Genomic DNA, 23486 nt, shown 5'->3' on the forward strand with positions numbered 1-23486 from the left:
TACAAGTTTTGTAGAAACTGGTGACTGAGATAAATAAATATATCCTGTCAGCATGAAAACATTCCTTACTCTATCCCAAAAATGCCATACCAGAGATTTGGGAAAAGGGAGGGGATAAAAAAAATGAAAGAAAGGAGGAGTTATGTTCAGAGTCCTTATTAATGGTCCAAGTCAGAGCTCGTACCTTAACACACCAATGTAAATCAATGATGGAATACAAATGGGTAATAAACCAGGCTTCATTAGTTCTGATGTTGATGGAACTACTTATTGGGGTTATTAGAACATTTTAAAATTAGTGACAGCTTTCCAAATTTATTATTTTCAATTTCATTGATATCTTTCTTGATCGACAGAATTTTTATTTCATTGTACCTGTATTAATGGAGAGAGATCTTACCTATTTTGGAAGCATTAACTGATGAACTGAAAGAGGAAATTCAGGTTTGTAAGAATTTGTAGACACGAATAGAGAGAACCAGGATTGAGAGGTGAGTTCTCAGCAGATTTGAGAAGCATTGAGACGGTGCTGTACACTAAAACTTTACAGAGTTCACAGAAAGACTGGGGATATTCACAAGAGAAATCTTTGGAGTATTATCTATTTCACATATAATTAGTACTGCTGTGAGTGTATCCTGGTCATTGTCCTTCCACACGTTTGGGAATTCAAGGAGTGCATGTGAAAGTTCAGGTTCAAGTCCCAAAGAATGACAAATTATGAAAAGTTCCCAGTAATGAGGGATTCCAGGAGTTCTATTTATATCTTCAAAGGAAGATCTGAAACCATCCTTTGTGAAGGAAATATCTTTTCAGACTGCCATTTAGTCTAGTCACAGGAAATAATGAGTGTAAGCTAAATGTAGTATTCAATTCAGAAGAAATGCATTTACATCTCGCTTTAGTGTAAAACCAGGGTTCTTCTAATACAATCTCAGATTTCTGTTTATTGCTTTCTTTTGATAATTAAAGTTAACTTTTAAATGGACTTTCTGGAATGCTATTTTATGGAACCCCTACATTTTTTCAATTCTACGTTCAAACCCACCAACCTAACATCTAATGTATTAGATCTTTAGAAGAAGAAAGCAATTGCTAATCTCTCTTAAAAATTAGAAGTTGTGTCCATTCCTCCTATGTGATACTGAGCGCAAGGTCAAAGAAAGAGGGATAAACATCTCCTTTTATCTTTTCTGGAGTTACTGACTGAATAAGAAATTTGTTTTAAGCAAAGGTTGTAAATATAGTTGGGGAGTTACCATTAAGTGCTATGAGAGAGGCAGGATATTTGGTTCTGCTCATATACATTTAAATTCTTTAGTCTGCCACTAATTTCTTCTTTTGTGCTATCTTTCCTTCATAATATGTTAGATATCTTGAATGAAAGAACTGAGGAAAAGCAGTGTATTTAACGTGATATTAGCTCAACTCCCATGAAGACTGAATATATCTTATAGATACTATTTGATCAGGGAATCTCAGATCCTTATGCTATGTACTGTTGCTAAATGCATGAAATTTTCATAAAGCATTCTAATTAATTGATTGATTTAAAATTAAAAATAAAGAAGTTAATTTCAAAAATTAAACACTTAGTATGCTTCTCAAATGGGGCAGAGTTCCTGAGTAAGCTGCAGGAGCTGTGATGAAAGTTTCAATACCTGTACGTGAAGTGGAGCATGGAACACATTGCACCAAAGAACTTCTTTCAGCTGCAGTCCACTTGCTTTTCTGCCTGCAATATTTATGTCTTTCTTGCATCCATGCCTAAAGTGCTTTGACTTCCAGAGTAATGTGTAGTCATGTATGCATCAAATCAATTTTGCTCCACATAAAAGGTATAGGAAGTCAGAATGGAACAATTATTGTTTAGTTGTTTTCATTTCTTTCCAGCTTCAGCACACATCTGCTTATTCTGCACTGTTGAGACCAATTACTGTCTTGGCTTTACTGTTTTGAAATTTTAGTCTTTTTATAACCATAGACATTTTGGAAGAAATCTGTGAAGCCATTTAGTCTTTGCCTTCACCAAAAGAAGACTGACTATTCATACACGTTTTAAGAAATGAACAGAAGACTTTTTTTAGTGTTTTCCATGTTTACTCTTTCAAAACTTCCCTAGGAAAAGAGAGTAATTGATTATCCAGTGACTTTTTATCCGTGTGTTTAGGATATGTGTTATGTTTTTCAGTTAATTTTTTTCTGGTAGAAAACTCTTTTTCCTGCATAGTCTTTATTATGACCTGCCTCTGAGGCAGGGTAGCTGAGGTTCTTTTTAATAGATCCCTTGAGGTGGAATAGAGTGAAATCATACTTAAGGATGGACACTTGCAGGGAAGCACCAGTGGTGTAGTGGTATCATGCAAGGTTCCCATTCTTGTGACCTGGGTTCGATTCCCAGCTGGTGCAGGAAAAATTCCCAACTCCCTGCCTGTGCCACAGGTCAACTGGAATTCATCAAGGTATAAATAATGTGTTTTATTCTTGTCCTTTATGCTTATGCTTTTTGCTGCTTGAACTTTGGGCAGGGCACCTAAGTTGCTGTGTGCTTTACCTGTGGAATCCAATGGTGTAATCGAGTGGTATTTTAAGTTTGCTTCTGTTAAAACATTCAGTTCTACTGAAAGTTTGCTTTTATGCAAATAAATTGTTTTATGTGACCTAAGAATTCTGGAAATGGTAAACATTTAATGGTAAATGTGATTTGTACTTATCAGCCTTATATCTAACTAACATAGCACTGCACCAATACAAAATATCTTATACATGGCCATTTATCATAAAAAAGATGAACTGAGACTCTTTGACCAATTTAACACTTTCAGGTAAAAGAGCTGTCCTTGACTCTTTCTTCACATCCAAAATTGATAGTTTTATATTATGTTTGGGAAGAGGGCCCAAAAAAAGCTCTTTAGTATTCAAATATCATCTCCTTCAAACACAAGAGCCATTCATTCCAATGAGTAGAAAGTCAGGCAAAAATGCCAGGAGGCTTGCATGGATGAACAAGGAGCTCCAGGCAAAACTCAGATGCAAAAAGGAAGAATATAGAAGGTGGAATACAGAAAGTGGAATCAGGGACAGGTAGCCTCAGAGAAATGCAGCAATATTGTCTGAGAATGCAGAAATGCACTTGGAAAAGTTGAAGCCGAAATGGAATTGAATCAGGCAAGTGATATCACAGACAACAAGGACCTCTGTAAGTGCAGACATCATAAAAAGAAGACTAAAGAAAATGTGATCCCATTGCTGCTTGTGGCAGGGAACCTGATGGCACAGGAAAAGGCTGCAGTGCTGAATTCCTTCTTTGCTCCAGTCTGTTCTGCAAGAGACAGCCTTCAGTAATGCTGGGTCCCAGGGACCAAGGGGAAAGGCTGGAGAAAGGAATGCATACCCTTCATGGCAGGGAATCAGATCAGGCAGTACTTATTCAAACTGGACATTTGTAATTCCATGGGCCTTGATGGGATGCACCCAGGAGTGCTGAGGAAAATTATGACTGGGAGAAGTGCTTCTGGACTGGAGGAAGGGAAATGTCACCCCTATGTTGAAGAAAGGTGAGAAGGAGAAATCAGGGATCTACAGGCTAGTCAGACTTGCCTCAATCCACAGAAAAGTGCCAGAGAAGCTAATCCCGCAAAACATTTTCCAGGCACGTTTCACAAAGGCAAGAAAGTCATCATGAGTAGCGTACATGGATTCACCAAAGAAATGTCGTGCTTGAGCAGTTATCAAACAGAAGTACTGGCCTGGTAGACAGGGGGAGAACAGCAGATATTGTCTGCCTGGACTTACACTGTTTCCCATTGAGACCCTCATAGACAAGCTATTGATCTAAGGGCTAGATGAGGTGAATTGAAAATTATCTGAATGGCCAAGCCCAGAGGGTGGTGCTCAGCTGCGCAAGGTCATTTTGGAGGCCAGTGTTGTGTGCTGAAATATTTTCACAAATGAATGTTCCACCGTACAATCAGAAGAATCTTATGGTTTAAATATTTAAGGATTTTTAGCTATTAGTCTTAGAAATAAGGACTTTAGAGGTGATTCAGATGAAGCCCCTGCTTATTTGCTGTCTTATGTCCTTTTATTAAAATGTGTTTATCAAATACCATTTAGGAGTCCAAGTAGACTGTATCACCCATACATCCCTTCTTACAATCTAAGTGAATCCTTCAGAAAACTGATGAATTTTGAGACACTGCTGCCTGGTCATGCTGATTTCCATTTGGAAGCAAATTAATTTTTTTAATAGTAATTCAGTAATTAATGAATTATTCAATAACAATTCAATAATATGAGATTGCTTCTTAGGATTTTTCAAATTTTATCTGTTTTGGAATTAGGGTCTATTTTTTCCCCTATCATATTTTGTTTTCTGAATGGTCATGGTAAGCCTTTCTCTAAGTCCTTCTGATCATCTGTTTGCCTTACTTTGTCTCTAGCAGACTTCCTGCCAAATGTGTTTGAAAAAGTAGTTGGTTTATGTGTCTTGAAAATTTTTCCAAATACTCTTATTTACCTTGCCCGATTGCATTTTTATATTTAAATAAGAAAAGTTCAGAATCTTTTCTGTTTTCCTCTTTTAGAAATATTTTCAACTGTGTGTCTTGCTAGTAATAGTTCCCCTTCTTTTAGTGACATTGATTTTTTTGGTTTTTCCAAAGCGTTTGTCAATGCTTGGCTCGCGTGTCTGTTAAGCCTCCAGTATGATATCTGTAAGTAATCTCCCTTTGGCTTGTAAGTGTTTTATTTTTAGATGTAGGACCATAAAATTTTTAATAAACTAATTTTTATGAAACCACCTTTTTTTTTTTTTTTTTTTTTTTAATTACAGTGTTGCTTTTTGGATTTTGTTGTTCTTTAAGCTGTCTTTGCAAGTGTACATGTTGACATTGGCTGCATGCCAAGTGCCCACCAAGCCTCTCACTTCCCTTCTCAATTGGACAGGGGAGAGAAAATATAACAATGAGTTCATGAGTTGAGATAAGGACTGGGACAGATCTCTCACTGAACACCATCACAGGCAAAACAGACTAAACAAGGAGATATCAGTTGAATTTATTAACAACATAATCCCTACCAGGACATTGAGAAGCAAAATAAATCTTAAAAACACCTTCTCTATATCCCTTCCTTCTGTCTGGGCTTATGATTGACTTATGATTTTCCCTAACTCCTTCCCCAGAGGGGCACAAGAGGATGGGGAATGGGAGATAAACTGTGGTCAGTTCATCACATGTCTCTGATGCAACTTCCTCCTCAGAAGGAGGACTCCTCGCAAATTTCCCGTGTTCCAGTGTAGACAATGTTCCACAGGAGACAGTGAGACAATCATCCACGAAATTGTCCTGCATGAATCCTTACCTTGAGCTTCAGCTCTTCACAAACCGTTCCAGCATTGGTCTTTCTGCAGGGTGCAGTCCCTCAGGAGCAGACTGCTTCAGGGTGGGTCCTCCACAGAATTAGAAGTCCTGCCAGCAAACCTGATCTGTTGTGAGCTCCTTTCTCCGCAGGTCCTTCAGGCAGTCTGTTCCAGTGCAGGACTCCCACAGGTTCACAGCTTCCTCTCAGGTATCCCCCTGCTCCAATGTGAGGTTCTCCACAGGTTGCAGGTGGATATCTGCTCCAACATGAACCTCCAGGGCTGTAGGGGAATTTCTGCTCCAACACCTGGAGCACCTTCTCCACATCCTTCTCCATTGATTTTGAAGTTTGCAGAGCTGTTGTTCTCATAAATTCTCAGTGGGTTCTGTGATTCTGTAGCTCCATTGTTGCCAGAGGCTTACCACGCAAACCCAACACACCTGGAAAAATCAGCAGCTGCTGAACTGACTGTGTTGTAGTGGTGACAAGCTGTAGGCAGGCAATAGATTTCCAGTTGCTATTTTTGTGTATCTCCTGTGAGGAGGATGAGGAGGATGCAATGTCAACGGCTGTTCAGACCTTAAGCCAACACTGGCTGTGTAGTTTTCCCCACGAGACTAGATGGCCACCGATGGCAAAGTGTCATGGGTTAGTACAGTTTGGTTTTTTAGTTATAAAAGAATGTAAAATAATTCTCCAGGTCAGGACCTGGGAATTGCTTTGGAAGAGACAGAGACCTATCAGAGAGTTAGTTAGAATATTGACATCTGTTCTGACCACTGAAATTGTTGGCTGCGACTTTGGGAAGTACCATATCAAACCCCTTGATTACCTGTAGGTGGGTCCTTTTCCTTCTTCCTTTGGCCAGAGAGAGACAGGTAACATCAAGCTGGGCCTGATGCTCCCCCCTTTTTGGGAGGAGCTGACCTGAGGCCTGGCCGGATTCCATCGGCTCCCGGGTGAAGGGGGGGAAGGAGAGGTTGCTGTTTTGCAACAGCTACTTTCTTCAGACTTCTCTAGAGCAGAGAGAGATCACTGCTAGGCCCTGATAAGAGCTATGGGCACCATTTGGGCTGAAGCCACCCCGATTTACACCGAGGAGTGGGCTGAGAAGGCATTTATGATCCTGCTTGGGTTTTTTTTGTGATTCCGGACTGCCCAAGTGCTCTGATCTCTGATGTTTCTGTGAGTTCTTCCTCCCTCACCAGCGCAGACTTGAACATCTAACAGCATGAGCTACAGAGAGGAGACAAAGACTCTGAGCAGATTTAACTCTTTCTTAGCAACATGAACCTTCCAGAGCTTGGCCCTTCTCTGAGAGAGTAAGGAAAGACAGAGTGAACATAAAGAACAACAGCATGAAGTCAGTAAAGCAAGAGTGAAAAGACTGTTGGGACAGAGAGTTGAAGAGTTGGTTGTTCTATTCTTACTTGAGCCATGGAAATGAACTCTCTATTTAGGTCATGCCTTTAAATCGTGGGAAAGCTATGCATTTGGGGAGATGATTGTTTTGCGTGTAGATATAAGCAAAGGTGTTTGTGATGAACTAAGTAATATCCTATAAGATGCTTGAACAGAGATAAAGATGAGAAGCCCCTTGCACCAGTGAAGAAGTGAGAAGATGTCTCTGTACCTTGAGGTGAAGAATCCTTTGCTTTGGAGTTATTCATCTTTAAAAGGTGACACCCCAGTATACAAAAGTCTAAGACCCATGACCCATAAGCAGCTTGGGAAACTGCTCCTGGGAGGGTCACAAAGGCAGGTTTCTCCGGGCGGTTGTTTTTGTGACAGTTTAAAACCCACAAGAGAACTGTTCTAAGTTGTCAGTGGGATCCATGACTCAAAAGGATACTCTTCCCCTAATGAATTGATGAAAGACTATTATCAGATAGTGAAACTGACTGAAAATTACAAGTTTTGTCCCTTTATGTTGTTTTGTAAGAAAGTGAACAGTTTGTAAGGGGATGGGAAAGTGTTTTTTGAAGTTTCATTCTATTTTAGTTTTTTTCCCCAACTTTCTGTTTTTTCTATTCTTTCAGTGTATGTTAATAAACTATTTGTTAATTTTAAGGTTGAGCCTGCTTTGTTTTTCTCCTAGTCTCTCTCTCACAATAAGAGTAAGTACCAAACCCAAAATTTAGTGAACGTGAAACCACTACACAAGGGTAACAGTCTGCTCTCTGGCTTCAGATGGGATTTTACAGCTTTTATTCTCAAGTCCTGCTCTGCTTAGCTGGACTGTCCCGGTGACTCCGCGATGCCAGAGAGCCCTGACCCCTCCCCTTTCAGGGCTTTTTCCCCCAAGGGCAGGGCCCAGAGGCAGGGCCCAGAGGCACCACCCAATCAGGGAGAAGTGGGAGGGGAACAGGGTTGGGTTACATTTCAGTGGGGGGGATGGGCAGATCATAGGACAGATACATAGGAAAACCATTACAAATCCAATGAAATATAAACACAATTAATGCATTACAACATGGCTGCAAGTAGAACCATTGCACAATGTAAAAGCATGGCCTTTTTCTTATATAAAACCTGATACCAGATAAACAGTAAAATTAAATAATTTCTTCTCATCCAAATTCCTTCTAATGACTGGGAAAGATCTCCTGTGATGCATTATTAGCAACCAGTGTGTAAGGCATTCTGAGAATCTTCTCACAGTTGGTAGGTCAGTGCCATTGAGATTCATCAATTCATCCTTTCTTCCTATAAAGGAGACCTATAACCCCTGTGGGAAGAAATATCTCTACTATTAATACTCCCACACTTACCACTATGAAATAAAATAATTTTTTGGCTCCGTTGTGCCTTCCTGCTCATTCTGAAATGAATACTGTCATGCTGTGAGTGTTCTGATGGATTCCAATATCTTATGGGATCAGAAGAACAAGGCAAAATGGGAGGCAGGCATTTCAGTCTTTTACTATGAATTCTTGAGTCAGAACCCCATTTAGGTCCTTTTACAGTGGTCTCAGATAAGAGAGATTTACTCTGAGAGCTCTCAAAGCCTATTTTTCTTCAGAACAGAATGTTAGATTTACTGTGTTGACCAGAAGTCTTTCTGAGATTTTTATTCCCCCCTTTTTGGAGAGAAAAGTCTAAAAGTTTTTTATGTTCTTCTGAACAGTGACAATCTCCATTTGCTTTTGGTACAAAACTTGTTCTGTTCCATTCTGGAACTTTGAAGTGTGCAGGAACTCAGAATAGAATCTGATATCACATGTCCCATTTATAGAAAGATAAGCCCTAGGAGAGATCCTGAAATTCCTGTTTGTCCAAGACAATAGGAGAAAGTGTAAAATGTTCCTCTTCAAAGCCAGGTGACACACAAGGTCTCCATCACATGTATTAGTGATTGATGCACAACTTCCCTCTGATTCTCAGGGTTTGCTTTAGAGAAGGCTGAAGGGAACATTTCTGGGCCTGACTGACATAGCATGATAGGTTTCATTCCAAACATCTTCCTGTCTTTTTTCTATTCAATACTTATTCTTTCTGATTACTCATTGAAACTAAAAGGCTCCCTTCTCTTCACTGGATTCTTGAATAAAATCCTTAGTGGCATTTTCAGCCCACTTTTTTCTTTTTAAGGCAAAATAAAAGGAAGACTTTCCCGATTGGAAGTAAATTTTGGTCTCAAGTATTCATTTATTTTTTTAATCACAGTTCAAGTTTTGTCATGATAAAGAGTCCTTGACATGCATGTTGTACTTCTTTTAGGATGGTTTTAAAGTTCTGTTTCAACTAAGCCTTTTTCTGTTATTTTTCTTCTAAAGCCTTATTTCTCTGTGTTAGACAACATTCATATCCTTGCTGTCAGGAGGCTTTTTCTTCCTGTTAGAACAAAATTTAATGACAATGTCAAAGGCTGTGGAAAGTACAAAAGCTATCATTTAGTAGCCTTGGTCAAAGTGCAGAGCAGTTTGGATGAGTCTCTATTCTAAGACAGCTAAAGGGGATCTTCTAATGTGACAGAGACCAAGAAATGTTAGTGGCTTTCTGGGAAACTTGTTCATTCCATCTACTAACCAGATTGACACATCTGTAGCTATACCTGATATTGCACCATTCTATAGTAATTCAGAAATTATGGTGCATTTCCTGCGTAAAAGACTCACAGTAAGCATGTATATGTTTGTAGCCTATGATTTAAAACTAAAAATGGATATATTTACCTCCAACCACTATATTTTCAAAAGAGTAGGTTGGGACTGGGTGATCCTTAAGGTCCATTAACATTCTATGAAGATAGAAAGAGCATTGAAGAGACTGAGAGACAACTAACTGATTCAGAAATAAAGATACATTTCAAGACAACGATGAAGTAAAAGAAGTAGAGTCTGGACCAGTTACTAGCACTTTTTTTTTTTTTTTTTTTTTTTTTTTTTTTTTTTTTTTTTTTTTTTTTTTTTTTTTTTTTTTCTTGTTAAAAAAAGCCAATTCTTTAGATTTTGATCTTTAGACTATTTGAATGTCTTTTTCTTAGGCAGGTGCTTGTTCCTTTTCTTCTTTTGTGAATTAGCTCTGAAAGCAACAGGAAATGTGGGGAAAATTTAATTTGTTTTCAGTCTTCTGTCATAAGTGAAATAGAGTAGAAAAACTAGCTATTAATTAAGACTAGGAATTTTCTGTAGGACATATACTTGTTAGAGAACATTGAATTATCAGCATCTATTGAGCCTATTGAGTTTAGATAGAGTATTTTTTTTTTTCTCAAAGCCTAGAGACAGCAGTGTCTGCTGCATCAGCAGGGAGGGTGTTTTGTTGCAGAATCAGTCTGTAGGTTTGTAGTTCTGTTATCCAACTGCTAGTACACAGCTTGTCATGGAATATCATCTTCAGTTTTTTAGTGTTACTCTGTTTGAAGGGCTCTTGCCATAATCTGCATGCAACAGTACATCCCCACTTTTGGATGAGAGATGAGGGATGTTGAGTAGTTTGAGTTCAGATAATGGATTATGTGGTAGTTTATTTTTAATGCAGGCTTAATAAGTCAAATTGAAAAATTAAAAAAAAAAAAAAAAAAGAAGATTCTTCTAATACCTAATAGTATTTTCAAAACAAGGCATTAATGGCAGTGACTAATGTTGTTAGCCCTTCCCCAACTGAAACTAAGTAGAAACAATGTGACAAAGATCACATCATTAGTTTTGTGGAAACCTAGAGGGGTGTGGTGTGAGTTATACATCATGGTCTACACCGGTGTATTTGCTTCTGTGTTAAAAGCTTGGAGAAAGAGTTTGCACAAGATTTGTATGCAAATGATATCCAAAAGATAGTGGTAATTTTCAGGAGAAACTTCCTCATTGTATAAGTTTTCAGAATGGAAATATGAATACCTGTAATATTTTTTTGATATCTTCTACATGGAATTCTAAACTTTGAACAATATAAATATTATGCAATTCATTTAAGCATATTTATTTAAGCAAAATTTTCCTTACTACATGTATTAATCATAGTTTCTTTCATTTAATATTTGGAGCTTGTGTTAATGATGCAAATGAAATTAATACAATAGACAAGAACAGTTTTTCTTTAGATGCCAATTAATAATAGACTGGATTAATGAAAAAGAGAAAAATGAGATATTGTAAAGTATTATTTTCTTCTTCCTCCTCTTGTTAGCTGTTCTTAGCTGTATTTTGCATGAGATAGTGATAACAATTAATAAACTTCTATTTTGCTCCATGGAAGCTATTTCAAATATATATTTTGACTTCAGAACTTTATTTAATTTGTTTTTCTGCAAGACAGAAAATGAAGCAACAGAGGTATTTTCTATTTTAAAATGGACTTTATCATTCAAAGCATACAGTATGTAAACCTACATGGCGAGAAAATGAGTATGGAAGGGAAAAGCAAAATAAGCTTAGGAATGGTCACTGTGAAAGTATTTAATGACCAATGCTTTTTTTCTGACATAGATGTAGGACAGTAACTTTTGAATACTAACACATCCATTTATACATAAATTCTCCAGAAGGTCTCCTGTTTGGATCAGAGTGTACGTGAGGTAGATAAAGAGCAGAGGCAAACTGAAAAAGTGGAACAAAAAAGGAGAAGTGTTATGTAGCAACAATTATATGGTGTAGGGGTGAATAATTTAATGCATGCATTGAAGTATGTTTAATGTTGTAGTGCTTTCTTGAAGTATGCTTAATCTCAAAGGTTAGGCTGTCATTTCTACAGAGTTGCCTTGGAACGATATACATACATACACTTTATGTACTCTTTTCTGCCTCTTGCTTGAACTAACCTATGAGGTCCATAGCCTTGAGACACGTGAAGCACAAAGCAGAATTGATATTGGGGTCATTGAGAAGTCCTTTGCTTTCTTCATTTGCTGCACTGGCTCAGATTGCTTGAGGGGCTTTAGAAATGCAAGGGAGAAAATCAATAAAGGACAAAAAAGATTCCAGTGTAATAGGAAGTGCCTGCTGATTGCATGTTTGCTCAGCAGATGGCATCTTCTTGTAAATGATGGCTCGTATCTGCTGTATCACTCACTAAACTATAATCCACTGAAGTGAATTACTGAATTTCATTACTGAACATTGTGCTTTGTATAAACATGTTATTAGAAGAAAAAACCATTTTTCCCCTAAGATTCTGTTAATTTTTATTACTCTTTTATTTCCATCTTGTATAAACTTGTTAGATATTACGGCATCAAAGATGAATCTTATACATACATATATAAAACAATAAAAGCTTTCATGTTGTTCAGAGTAGCTTTTAGGAATCCTGTAATTTCTATGGAAAAAATTCCAAGGCTTCTTGTGTATCACAGAATCTTAAATTAAGCATGGAGGAATTCATTGATTCAGATAGGTTTCTAAATTTGACAGGGAAGAGGAAGTTTATATATCCCTCTCTGTTAAAGGTGATGTTCTACCAAACTGCGGGTTTACCGAGAGATCTTAGAACATACGGAAATGACTGATGAGTCAGCATGCAGATAATCAGTAATTCTACAATGCTTTTCAGGGCATTTATTTCCTATACTTTTTATTGTTGCTTTTAATGCTGTCTCTCCTAGTAACTCTAAATAACTGCATCCATTATTTACTTGAGTAATATTTGAGTTTGTGTTCTGGAGGAACAGAGGACTGCTAAGTGGAATAAAACAATGTACAAAGCCTATTTTATGAGATTTGTAGAGCTATGAACTGGTAACAGCAGTTGGATTTCTTAAATATTGCATTTTTAGAGCCTGATACAGCTCCTTGATTGTAGAAATTGAAGTGTTTCAAAAGGGACTGTCTTGTTTTAAAAATAAGTCATACCACCCGTTGTGCAAGATTACATTATATAATACCTTTAATCATGCTCTTTTGTTTTTCAGAAAAAGTTTTTGAAAGTTGTATTCAGCAATATTATTGCTCTTCTATGATTAAGACATTGTCTTGTTAAAGACAGTGTGTAGCTTACATGATGTTATGGAAGGAATTGCTACAACTTTATAATATTTTCCTTACAGGGGTAATATAGAGTCTCCAGCTTTCAAATGATCAAGCAATTCACTCAGTACTTCATCGTTTGCCTGAACAGTCAAGCTGAATCGCAATGAGGAGGCTACTGCATCATACCATTGAATTTGAAGTGACTTAGTTTGGTCAGCTGAAATTTAAATGTCAAAAAGGTAAATACCTAGATAACAGCATATGAATTCTACCGCATAAAATACAAGTGGTCTTGTTCAGCAGCTAGGAATAATGAAGAATATTGTTCATGCATTGAACAGCTGAATGACCAAGTGCCAAGGGACTTGTTGAGCTTAGGTAGGATAGTGGACTTTTATCCACTACAGCAAATCATTAAGTGCAAATATTCAGTCAATTGATATTTGAATCACAGACTGTAGAGCATCTCACCATTCTTGTTTGCTTATTCTAAAAGCTGATGGCAAATTCTCTCTCCTCTCTGATAGGTACTGGGTTGCTCTGACTCAATGGCTAGCATTCCATATGTTCAGAAGCCAGCATTTTCAGGTTTTGCTTGCCTTGGTTAAAAAGTCCAGAGAAAAGTGCAGGAAGTCAAAGATACAAGATTCTTCTCCATCAACAGTTTTGTTCCAACAAGCTTAAACATGAACCTGAGTCTTTGATACAAAACATGTTTGTGTGCATATTGATATCTGAACATGACCCATGAATCATCTCAGGTTTGCAAAGTTTAAGGCCAGAACAGATCATACAGACATCCTATATATCACTGGGCATCACATTGCACCAGGCTCTCCTGGTACCGAGCCTAAAACTTTTCCTCAGGGGTTTGAGACTCCCTATGGGCAGTTCAGTTACACAGGAATTTACATCAATTATTATACTTTCATTTTCTGCAAGAAACATGACCATTTAGTCTAATCCTATACAGACACTTATTATGCATTTACAAAGTTTGAAGGTCTTAAAAAGCTGACATCTTTGCACAACTTCATGTATATGTGCTAACACCTGTTACAAACGTTATGATTCTTTGCCTATTTTTTTTACAGCTACCATTTAGGTATATCTTTCGTAAGAAGTCCTTTTATAAGGAAAATTTTCCCTAGACTATGCATGATACTACTGCTCAAGAAAAAATGGAACAGTGTCTAAAGAAGAAATTTTAAAAATACTGATCTTAAAATACTATGAAGCATACTTTGCCTACAGATGAGGTCTCGAAATCTGGTATTTATACATGTGTGCACTTAACTTATATGTGTATATATGTGTATATTATAAGGATAATCAAAAGGTATTTTCCTCCCTCTTAATTTAACCCATTTACATAGCTGCTTACAGCCCATTAGTCTGGGTTACAAAATCTAATGCAGCAAGACCACTTTACAAGTATCACCCAAATAGAAGACTCCCACCTGTTTATTACTGCTAAACTGCTACAGTGCTTTATGTTTACCTTGTTCATTGTGGGGAAGCTGCAGCTTTGTTTACCAGATACTCTTGCTCTTGAAAGTAGAGTTTGCTTGTGTTGTGAATGCTCACATTTTTGGGGTCCGGTGACCATCTGTCACATTTGGTAGAAAAAGACAGTGCAATTTAACCACTCCTCTGTAGAGCAGGAAGTTTAGTGGAAACACATTATAATTTAAAGGTTTTCAGCAGCTTAATGTCAGCATTACTTCAAGTTGCAGCTGAAGAAAGGAGTCATTCTCTGTGCTATAATCCTCCACTGTCTGTGGAGTACGGACAAACATGTTGCGAAAACTTGACATTTGAAAGAAGACAACTCTCTATTTAGGCAACTAAATGAAAAATGATCTTGGGAATGGCAACAAAAACATACTGATTTTTCCCAAAAGTCAAATGGTTTAGGTATTGGCCTAAAACAGCATTATATTTTGCAAGTACTTGCACAGTAGACACTGACTGCACACACTGAAATAAATAGTCCCACATATGAATCACATGCAAATATTGTTACTTTTTTGCTGTCATTAGAAATTATTTTGCCATGCAAGCCAGGGCTTATTTACAAAAAATTCATATATAGGGAAAAAGTAAAAGGGACATGTATTTTTTGAAGATGGTGGCCTACAGATATGCATAAATCCACATTCAATGTAGGCAATTGCAAAAAATACCAGTGTCACAATAAAATCTGTGCATCTATAATATAAGAATTATGCAACAAGCTGGAGAACTCTAACTAGATTTGCAAAGCTGTTCTCTTACATAAATGCAATTTTGCCAGTTGCACTGAGTGCTTTAAGTGCCTTCTCTGAGAGAATTTCCCCTTCTTTGGGTATATATTGTAATGAACTTTTGCACGTGATCATACATGAATGTGCTTAAAACACAGCATCTGGAAATCTAGCCTTGCCTGATTTACATGATAAGCGTTTTTGTTGTTGATGGTGGTGTTAGATGTTTGGTTATTTTTTACAACCCTAGTTAAATTGCTGAAAACTATCACACTATAGAAAACCTAAAGAATGAATATAAAGAATTAATTATGGAACATGAAGGAAATACAGATAGACAATACAGAAAAATCTTTGCTGATTTGAGGTAAGACCTATCTATTATATGAAATTTAAAGGAAATTTAATGACATTAATAAAAGTAAAATAGTAATTTTACTTTATTGTACAAGATGGTTATTTTACAATATTATTTTTATTTATAGAAAATATACACTTTTCATCAATAATTTGAGAGTACTTTTGTCTGTTCACTGCTAGTAGTTTAAACACATCTGTCAAAGTTATTAGTGAGAATTTATCTGTCTACCAAACTGAATTTTGGTCATCGAAATTGCTTTCAGAATTCTGATAATATTCATGGTCAGTTGCATCCTTAACTAATGGAGGATTCAATGCACTTTGTATTTTCTTTGGTTTAAGAAATGTGAGCCTAAACTTACTGTGACTAATGATTGCTGAAAATAGTCTCGAAGGGCTCTATCCAAGGGGTAATGCAGGCTGCCTTCTAGGCCATGCAAGCCTTGGAGGGCTGTATATGCTGATTGCACAGCAGGCTTACTCCTCAAGGATAAAGGTGAGCCTGCTGTGCAATGTCAAAAGAAAGCAGCTCAGATTTTTGAATTGTACGGGATGACTAAACAGTGAAAAAGTCATTCTTACATCATTATACTACAGCTCTTTTTCCTGTGATCTCCTTCACTTACGTGATGTTGATGTTGAAAAATCTTTGAGAATTAGTCCATGAAATTCTTGACTTGGACAGGAAAAAAAAATATGTACGTTTTTCAGATGAATATGTGGGATGGGATATGTTTTTTTCCCAGCTCTTGGTTCAAATAGAATGATTCACAGGGACCCAATGTGCAGTGGAACTTAGTGAACTTCAAGAACTGAAAGCATCTTTCCAGGGTTGAAAAATCTCCTCATTTTCCACAGTTTTTTTAGCCAGTAGTCAGTGGTTTTGTATCAGTGACATGTTACATTCAGATTCAGAGAAGAAATGGATAATGTCAACATAAAGTGGCACTGAAAGTTCATTCCAGCAATTTGTTCCTTCAATGTAGTGAACAAATTCATCTCTTTCAAAGAGAAACTTTCTTGCAAATTCTGTAACTTCTAGACTTGAAACAGATAACAAAGAAAACCTGAATTTTTCTCAAGAACTTGCTTTTAGAGATCCCACCTAACAGGAAGAAGCCTACAGCCAAAATATTCTCCAACCCCTGCCCCCCTCTGACTTCTACCTTGTACATCCCAATGACCAGTGTTTCTTTTTGTCATTCTCTGAATAAAGAAGGCACAGCAGACAGGAATTGCTCCATCGTGTGACATGCTGAAAACTGGCAGCATGGTTCTGCCTCCTGATTGACAGAGCAGACTCTGTGCATAAGGGAGGAAGGAGAGGAAGAGTTTGGTGTTGCTGGTGCTTTTTCATTGCTTACTGTTTTTCATTAGTGAAGATTAATGATGACAACATTCAGAAAAAAAAAAAACCAACTTTCAGGCTGATCTCTTTTATTATTCTTCTATTAATATTTTCAGTTATAGGCTATATCACATCACATTTCATCAACCTATTTTAACACAGTCTACTCTGCTAGTTATTCCCAGTTACATTTTGTGTTACATGTATAGTTCAATATCAAATATTCTTATTTATTTGAACAGATATTTCTTCTTTACATAAAACCTGACTTTTTAGAAAACCTGGGAATAATGGAATGCCTCTTTTTACATTTACTCTTAGGTTTATTTCCTTTTTTTTTTTTTTTTTTCTTGGAAGCCTGAACTGGTAGAGAAATTTGAAGTAAATGAGTCCCTACTTCTGCTTTAACTCTTTACTGTTGTCCCTTTGTGTGTACTTCCTAGCATCTTTCTCTAAATAAAACCTCCTTGACTTATTATTGCTTACTATTAATGCAATAAAAAGACCAAATATTAGCCACTAGAGTGAAATAAAAACACTGACAAAATGGTTTCATAACAACAGTCTGAAAAAAAATACTTTTCCACAATAAAATTTACTACCAGACTGAACTCTACTGCAAAATGCACGCTATCATGCTACGCAAAGGAAATTACATACCACAAGTATCCCATCTAGAAACTGTCTCACAATATCTGAAAAATTTGTTTTGCATTTTTGAAAGACAAAAACATGTCCTCACATCTGAAGTTCAGAATGAAGACAAAATGCATTCACTCAATTGTCGTTATCTCAGTGAAGTTTGGTGCTGATTAAATTAGAAGGAAGATGAGCAGATCCTGTGAATTCAAGATCTGTGTAAGGAGCACTTTTGCTTGCATTGACTCCCACACTTATGTGTATCAGATGCTGTGTGGTGAACCTTACACCTCAATCAGGAAAGGATATAAGAGCAGGAAACAAGATAGGGGCATGTACTGGAGATTAGGAAGGCTGGAAGGGTGTTTAATGAAAGAACTGGTAGTTGCAGATGGTTCCCCAAGCCCCTCTTTAGATTCAGAGGAGGTCTTAGATGCTTTGATTTTATGCAACAATATTTGCTTTTCTGAAGAGTCTCAGTAAGAGACTTGTGACCTCCAGAATTTAGAACTAGATTCCAGAACTCCTAAATACATCTGTTCTCTCAAGTATCAGCTAATCACTAAGAAGGACAACAGCTTATTATTGGTCCCAGCTGTTCCTTTCTTGATGGTGTAAATGGTTCTTGTGCGGTCAGCTTCATCATTACATGACAGATTCTTCCCTTTCTCTTCCCTTTCTTTCCCTGACTCTTCATTTGTTTTAAAGTTGAAAAAATATTTTATTTTAGTGTTAATATAACATTGAGTTTACATAACCGTGCCTTAACATTAGAAAAAATGAGTTTAAACTTGTCTCCTAAATTTTCCTTTTTTTTTTCTTTTTTTTTTTGTGTGTACGCATTGTTATGCAGTCTTTACTATGCAGCCAACTGTTACATTACCTCCTAGGCTTTAGTTTAGGTTATGTTGCAGAAAATCAGGTAGAAAACTTAAAAAAAAAAATTATTCTGTCTATGAGTAACAGAAATACAAACCCTGAGAGAACAGCATGTCAGTACGAGGTGAAAACATCTGAAAATTGCTTAACTTTACATATTTACAGGTTAAAGCAACCGTACTAGGTAAGGACAGAGACAAAACCAAAATAATGCACAAATGATGTGAAGTTCCAGCTTCCAGTCCCAATAAATAATGAAACCGTGGTTACTCGATATAGCATTGGCCATCGGCTAATTCTGTGTACCAGAATAATATTATTATTTAAGCAGATATTTAAATGTGGTGAGCCAGTCCATTCTCTAAAAATGCAAGCTGTTTTTCAAAACTGTGGAAGTTATGTATCTCATTGGATAAGGATTGACAGGAGGGATGTCTTTAGGTGTTCTAAACATTCATGATAAGCTCCATCATATCGGTTGGTTTTATTTTTAAGGGTATCATTAGTTGTGAGAAAACACTTATAGATAACAATATTAAAAATGAATCTTGTAAGTAAAGACTAAAAAACAGTACAGCAAAATATTTTGATTTTCATTTTTTTTAAATTTTCAAATAAAAATTTTAAGCGGTGTGATTAAACAGCAAAACATTCAAATGATATTTAATAATCTCCAAGATAAGCTGGCAGAATATGAGAAAAGGTTAAAGCAGGAATAGAAAACATACAGAGAATTTCTGCCCAAGGATAGAAAGATATAAAAAAACCAGCACCTCATCTTCTGGAGTACAGATTAAAGGAAGCAGCTCAAAAGTTCATCTAGGATTTCTAGAAATTCTAGTGAGATATTATACTGAATGAGAACCGCCTGTGTTGATAGTTGAAAACAACAGAATACTTGTTCAAGTATCTTGAGCTACAGAAGCTAAAAGTGGCTATTGCCTATATAGGCTGTGCATATACATGGTAATGCTGTACGTACTTGGAGCCGAGGGGAAAACAAAACCTCGATGAACTCAAATGTGTGTTGTGTCTTTTAGTCTGGGAAAAGCATTGTCAGATGCTTTGGTTGATTCAGGGAGAGATTTAAGCAGGAAAACAAACTCTAAACTCTGGAAGTGGGAAGTTAGTTCATAGTTCCTTTTGCTTAAGGAGAAGTGCGGCTGTATATGACCGTAGAAATAGTTGGAGGTGCACAGCATGCAGTGCAGTTTGGAGGTCAGAATTACAAGTCATTCTCATTATCTCATTTTTAAGATGGACAGGTATGAGCCATTACACCTTATGCAGAAGAGAATGATGAAGTAATAAATGGAAAGACCAGTGAGATGGAAAATCCCAGTCCAAGGTCTATGAAAAGGTCCAATAAAATGGCCTTTTTGTGGTTACTTGCAGGTTTGTGAAGAGTGTGTAAAAGCTAGTAAGCAAGAACAAAAAGATGGAAAGACTTTTTGCCAAGAAAGGAAGGTTGGAATTGGCTTGACAGGAAAGAGATAGAAAGTTACATCTTTAATCAAGCACAAGTTCCCTCTCTACTGGAGGTTAGATGGGACTGCTAAATACCAAAAGGAAATAAAACGATCTTGTCATTAGAAAAACTGACCTTAAATTAGGTGAGATACTTGGTGGGGAAAAAAGGGATGCTTGTTGTCGGCATCATGAAGAGAAACAGAGTTGAAGAATGGTCCTGATAGGGGGAGAATCTTCATAAGAAACTAGCGTCTTCAGCACAGATACAGAGATAGAAAAGTCGTGAGGTGACGCTTGCGGTGCACTGAGGGATGGAAATCATCTATTCATGATCTGACAAGATGTGAAGCTGAAGCATCTGTGGGCCTGGTTCTTGCAGGAGCACATATCATGAGTGATTTGGCCTGAGTTCCTGATTTGCAGACCCTCTAGACCATGTCTGCCCACAGGAGAGGGGATTGCTGAGTGATAAGATTGTTACATGAAGGTAACAAAGGTCACAGGTAAATACAAGGTGTGATTTTTGATTTAGCAGTCTTGCTACTGAATGTGGTGAAATCTTGGTGTATAATGAGGAAGTCATACCATATAGGGCTATTTTATCACTGTGCTCTCTCTAAGTGCTCTCACAGCATCTCATTACCTCCTGTTCTACAGAGAGAGTACAGTCCCCAAACTATCATATTGCCATTTGCTTCAGTTCTGATATGTGCTGTATTAAACACACAGATAAGAATTCTTTGACATAACCATTTGTAATGAGGGTTGGATTACGTTCAGAATGATTGTGTTGTGCCTTGTTTTCTTAACCTTGAAACAAGACTGCTTGTGCTTATTTTCTGCTGCTAATGTGATTATTGTACTTTCAATTAAAGGAACTGTAAAAACGATTACTGTGGTTTTTGGAGATTGAGCAAGACAACTTGAATGACCAAAACTCTCTTGGAATGTCAACATTTGTCCTCATTAGTATTTGCTATTGGACACACGATAATGTATTTTTGAAATTTTAAATTGAGGCGGATACAGACTTGTGCTTTTGATAAACATATTAAGTATCAATAAAGCTTTAACAAATATACAATGCACTGACTTCCTTTTTGCTTTGAAATAGTAGCAATATCCTAACTTCTTAACTCTATTAATTAAGACTAGACTTCTTTAAAAACCCTCTTATGTCCCAATAGTTTTTCCAGATTTTCTGTGATATATTTGACTGTTGCATGATACTGAAAAAGAAGTCAGTAATAAATTGATAGTTCTTTAGCATTGTGCCTTAGAATTGCACCAAGCTCAGTTATGTTTCTTCTAAAATTAAATGAGGATTTCTCATCTATATAAAAGGACCTATGGAAATTCATCTAATGGAACAACACCTCTTTATCATAATACAGGAAACTTAAAAGAGAAGCATATACTCTAAAAAATTTTACTTTAAATTTTATAGACAATAAAATAAGCTTTTTATAATTTATTATTAAAAAACCTGCTGTTTAGTCTGCAAATGTTTGATCAGAATATTTTTATTGGAACCTAAATCTTTTTTTTTCATTTTAAATCAAATCAGCATATTCCTATGAGTACTTTCTTTTTCACAGAAAACCATTTTCCATCTGGGGAATGATATATCAGAAAATCCATGTCTGGTTCTAACAGCTACTCATGATAAGTTGTTTCATCAGGTATTGGGAGTATTACTAATGAAATAATCTACAAAATGGCATATTTCAGAAGGGTTTGTTATAGAAATATGGTAATATACTTCTGAAAGCTGAATTAAGAAAAAGGGAAAAACCGATTTAGATCCAGGGGGCTGTTTATTATCATGGTATTAGGTAAAATCCACTGGGTCTCTTTTATCATTTACTATTCCTCTTTTAGGTTATCTTTTCTTCTAGACATTTTTTAAGTCTTGCTGCACTAATACTTTCAGTATGGTTTCCCTCTCTTACTTTCAAAAAATACTGTTAATCAATATTAATGTTCCTGGAGAGCTTTGTTGCAGCATATCCATGTAAATACGAGAATTACATTTAAAGATATATGACAATAAAGGAGTAAAAAAAAAAAAAAAAAAAGCCAGAGATCCATTGCTCCCTTTAGGCTATTCCATGTTATTGCAGGGTACAGATAACAAATAGTCTGGCTATAAAATTGTCTTTAATTAGTTGACTCAGTGGCTTCCAACGGTGTGTTACAGTGGTCTGTGGGACTCCCATATTACAAGATAGAGTTTTGAATCTTACTCCATGCTCCTGGGTAGTCTTTGCATATCAACCTACATGCTGTCCTGTGGGAAGTGCCAACAGAATTACCCAAATAACCATCCCACTGATTTTATTGGCTCACAGGGAAGTCACATACCTTGCCTTCTGAGGAATATGCATAGCTAGAGGTTGGGTGCCATGAGAGTAATAACATTCTGAGTGAAACTTTAAGGGATGTAAAAGGGGAAGGTTAATAGAAATTTTAAGGGATAGCTTTATATTTCTCCATTGAAAAAGAAGCCATATGCATAATAATTAAGAGTAAATTGACTCTCACTCTATTTTTACTAGCATAAGTGAGAACTATTTTATGGTTTATTTTTAAAAACAATTATCAATTATTCTTTCTACAAAGACAAAGGCTCTTTCTAAGATTGTGAACCAGTTTTGATTATAGTTTTGTCACTATAATATTTTAATAATATTTTGGGCTTTTGCTAAGTAATACTGTTCTTGTTTGAAAGAAATTCCTTTCTGCATTTTCTATGGTGGATATGGAAATTCAGGCAAAGTTTCCCAAAATTTTTTTTCATGCAATCTAAAATCTATTGCAAGTCTGAAACACGCGTATTGAAAAATGGTTATTAATGCCCGAAAGTGCAACTGCATGATGTGTTTAGGCTTGGGAACTAAAGAATTAAATGCAAAATTTTGGACACAGGACATTACATTTTGTTAAGATACGGTTCCCAGTCCTAGAATTCCTTTCACATTTTTCCTTATGCATTCTTTTTTTCTCATAATAACAAATTTCAAGCTGTGGTAATAAGCATTATCTTATATTTGTTTTAGAATATCTTAAGCACATGTGCTGCTTTGTTTTCTTAGAATGACGTAAGCATTTGTACTTATATGACCTTAAGTTAACAAAATTACATTTTTAATTTTCAGTTGAAGCAACGGAAAAACAGAACAAAACAAAAGCTGGGCTGGTTTTGTTTTCCTGAAATCTGGATGTCTATGCTGATAGAATACTGTTTTTAAGCAACCCACAAGGCATGCCACATCTCCAACATAGCAAGAGCAAACACTGAGGTTTTTGTATTTAGGTACAGTTCCTTTTTGGGGTTTAATTTTACTGATGAAACTGATCAGTAGAACTACTGATGTGGTAGGTAAGCTCCATCTGGTTTTAGGGAAAGATCCTGGTCTTTTGAATATTCTCTTTGTACTGGACAATTATATGTGAGAATTTTACCTTGTGTCAATGAAGGAGGATTAGCATGTTGTCCTTTGGAACCACGATCAGTCTTTCCCTCTGGGCCTAGTTAATTTTGCGCTGATAAGGTGTGTCAGTGCAAGGAAGCCATGAGATAGCTTTTAATGTTATACAAATATGGTAATTTATAGAAAAGATAAAATTCTCTTTTGTCATGTGAGATCTGACATAGGTCCTTCATGAGGTACAGCCTAATGCAGTCTTGGGAAGGTAACTTTTACTACTTAACATGATGGAACCCGGCTGTGAGGCTTCTTTGACAACTTCCTGCTTCTTCTTCTACCTTCA

The 23486-nt window shown here is 36.5% G+C and overlaps 1 non-coding gene across 1 annotated transcript; it reads left to right on the forward strand.

Annotated features, from left to right (window-relative positions):
* The first annotated feature begins 2338 nt into the window (after window positions 1–2338).
* On the forward strand, window positions 2339–2409 carry TRNAG-CCC (transfer RNA glycine (anticodon CCC)). The gene has a single exon. It is a non-coding gene; the product is annotated as a tRNA-Gly (tRNA).
* Window positions 2410–23486: the final 21077 nt, after the last annotated feature.

Source organism: Hirundo rustica, chromosome 1, assembly GCF_015227805.2.
Source record: "Hirundo rustica isolate bHirRus1 chromosome 1, bHirRus1.pri.v3, whole genome shotgun sequence".
In the NCBI taxonomy this organism is placed as follows: domain Eukaryota; kingdom Metazoa; phylum Chordata; class Aves; order Passeriformes; family Hirundinidae; genus Hirundo; species Hirundo rustica.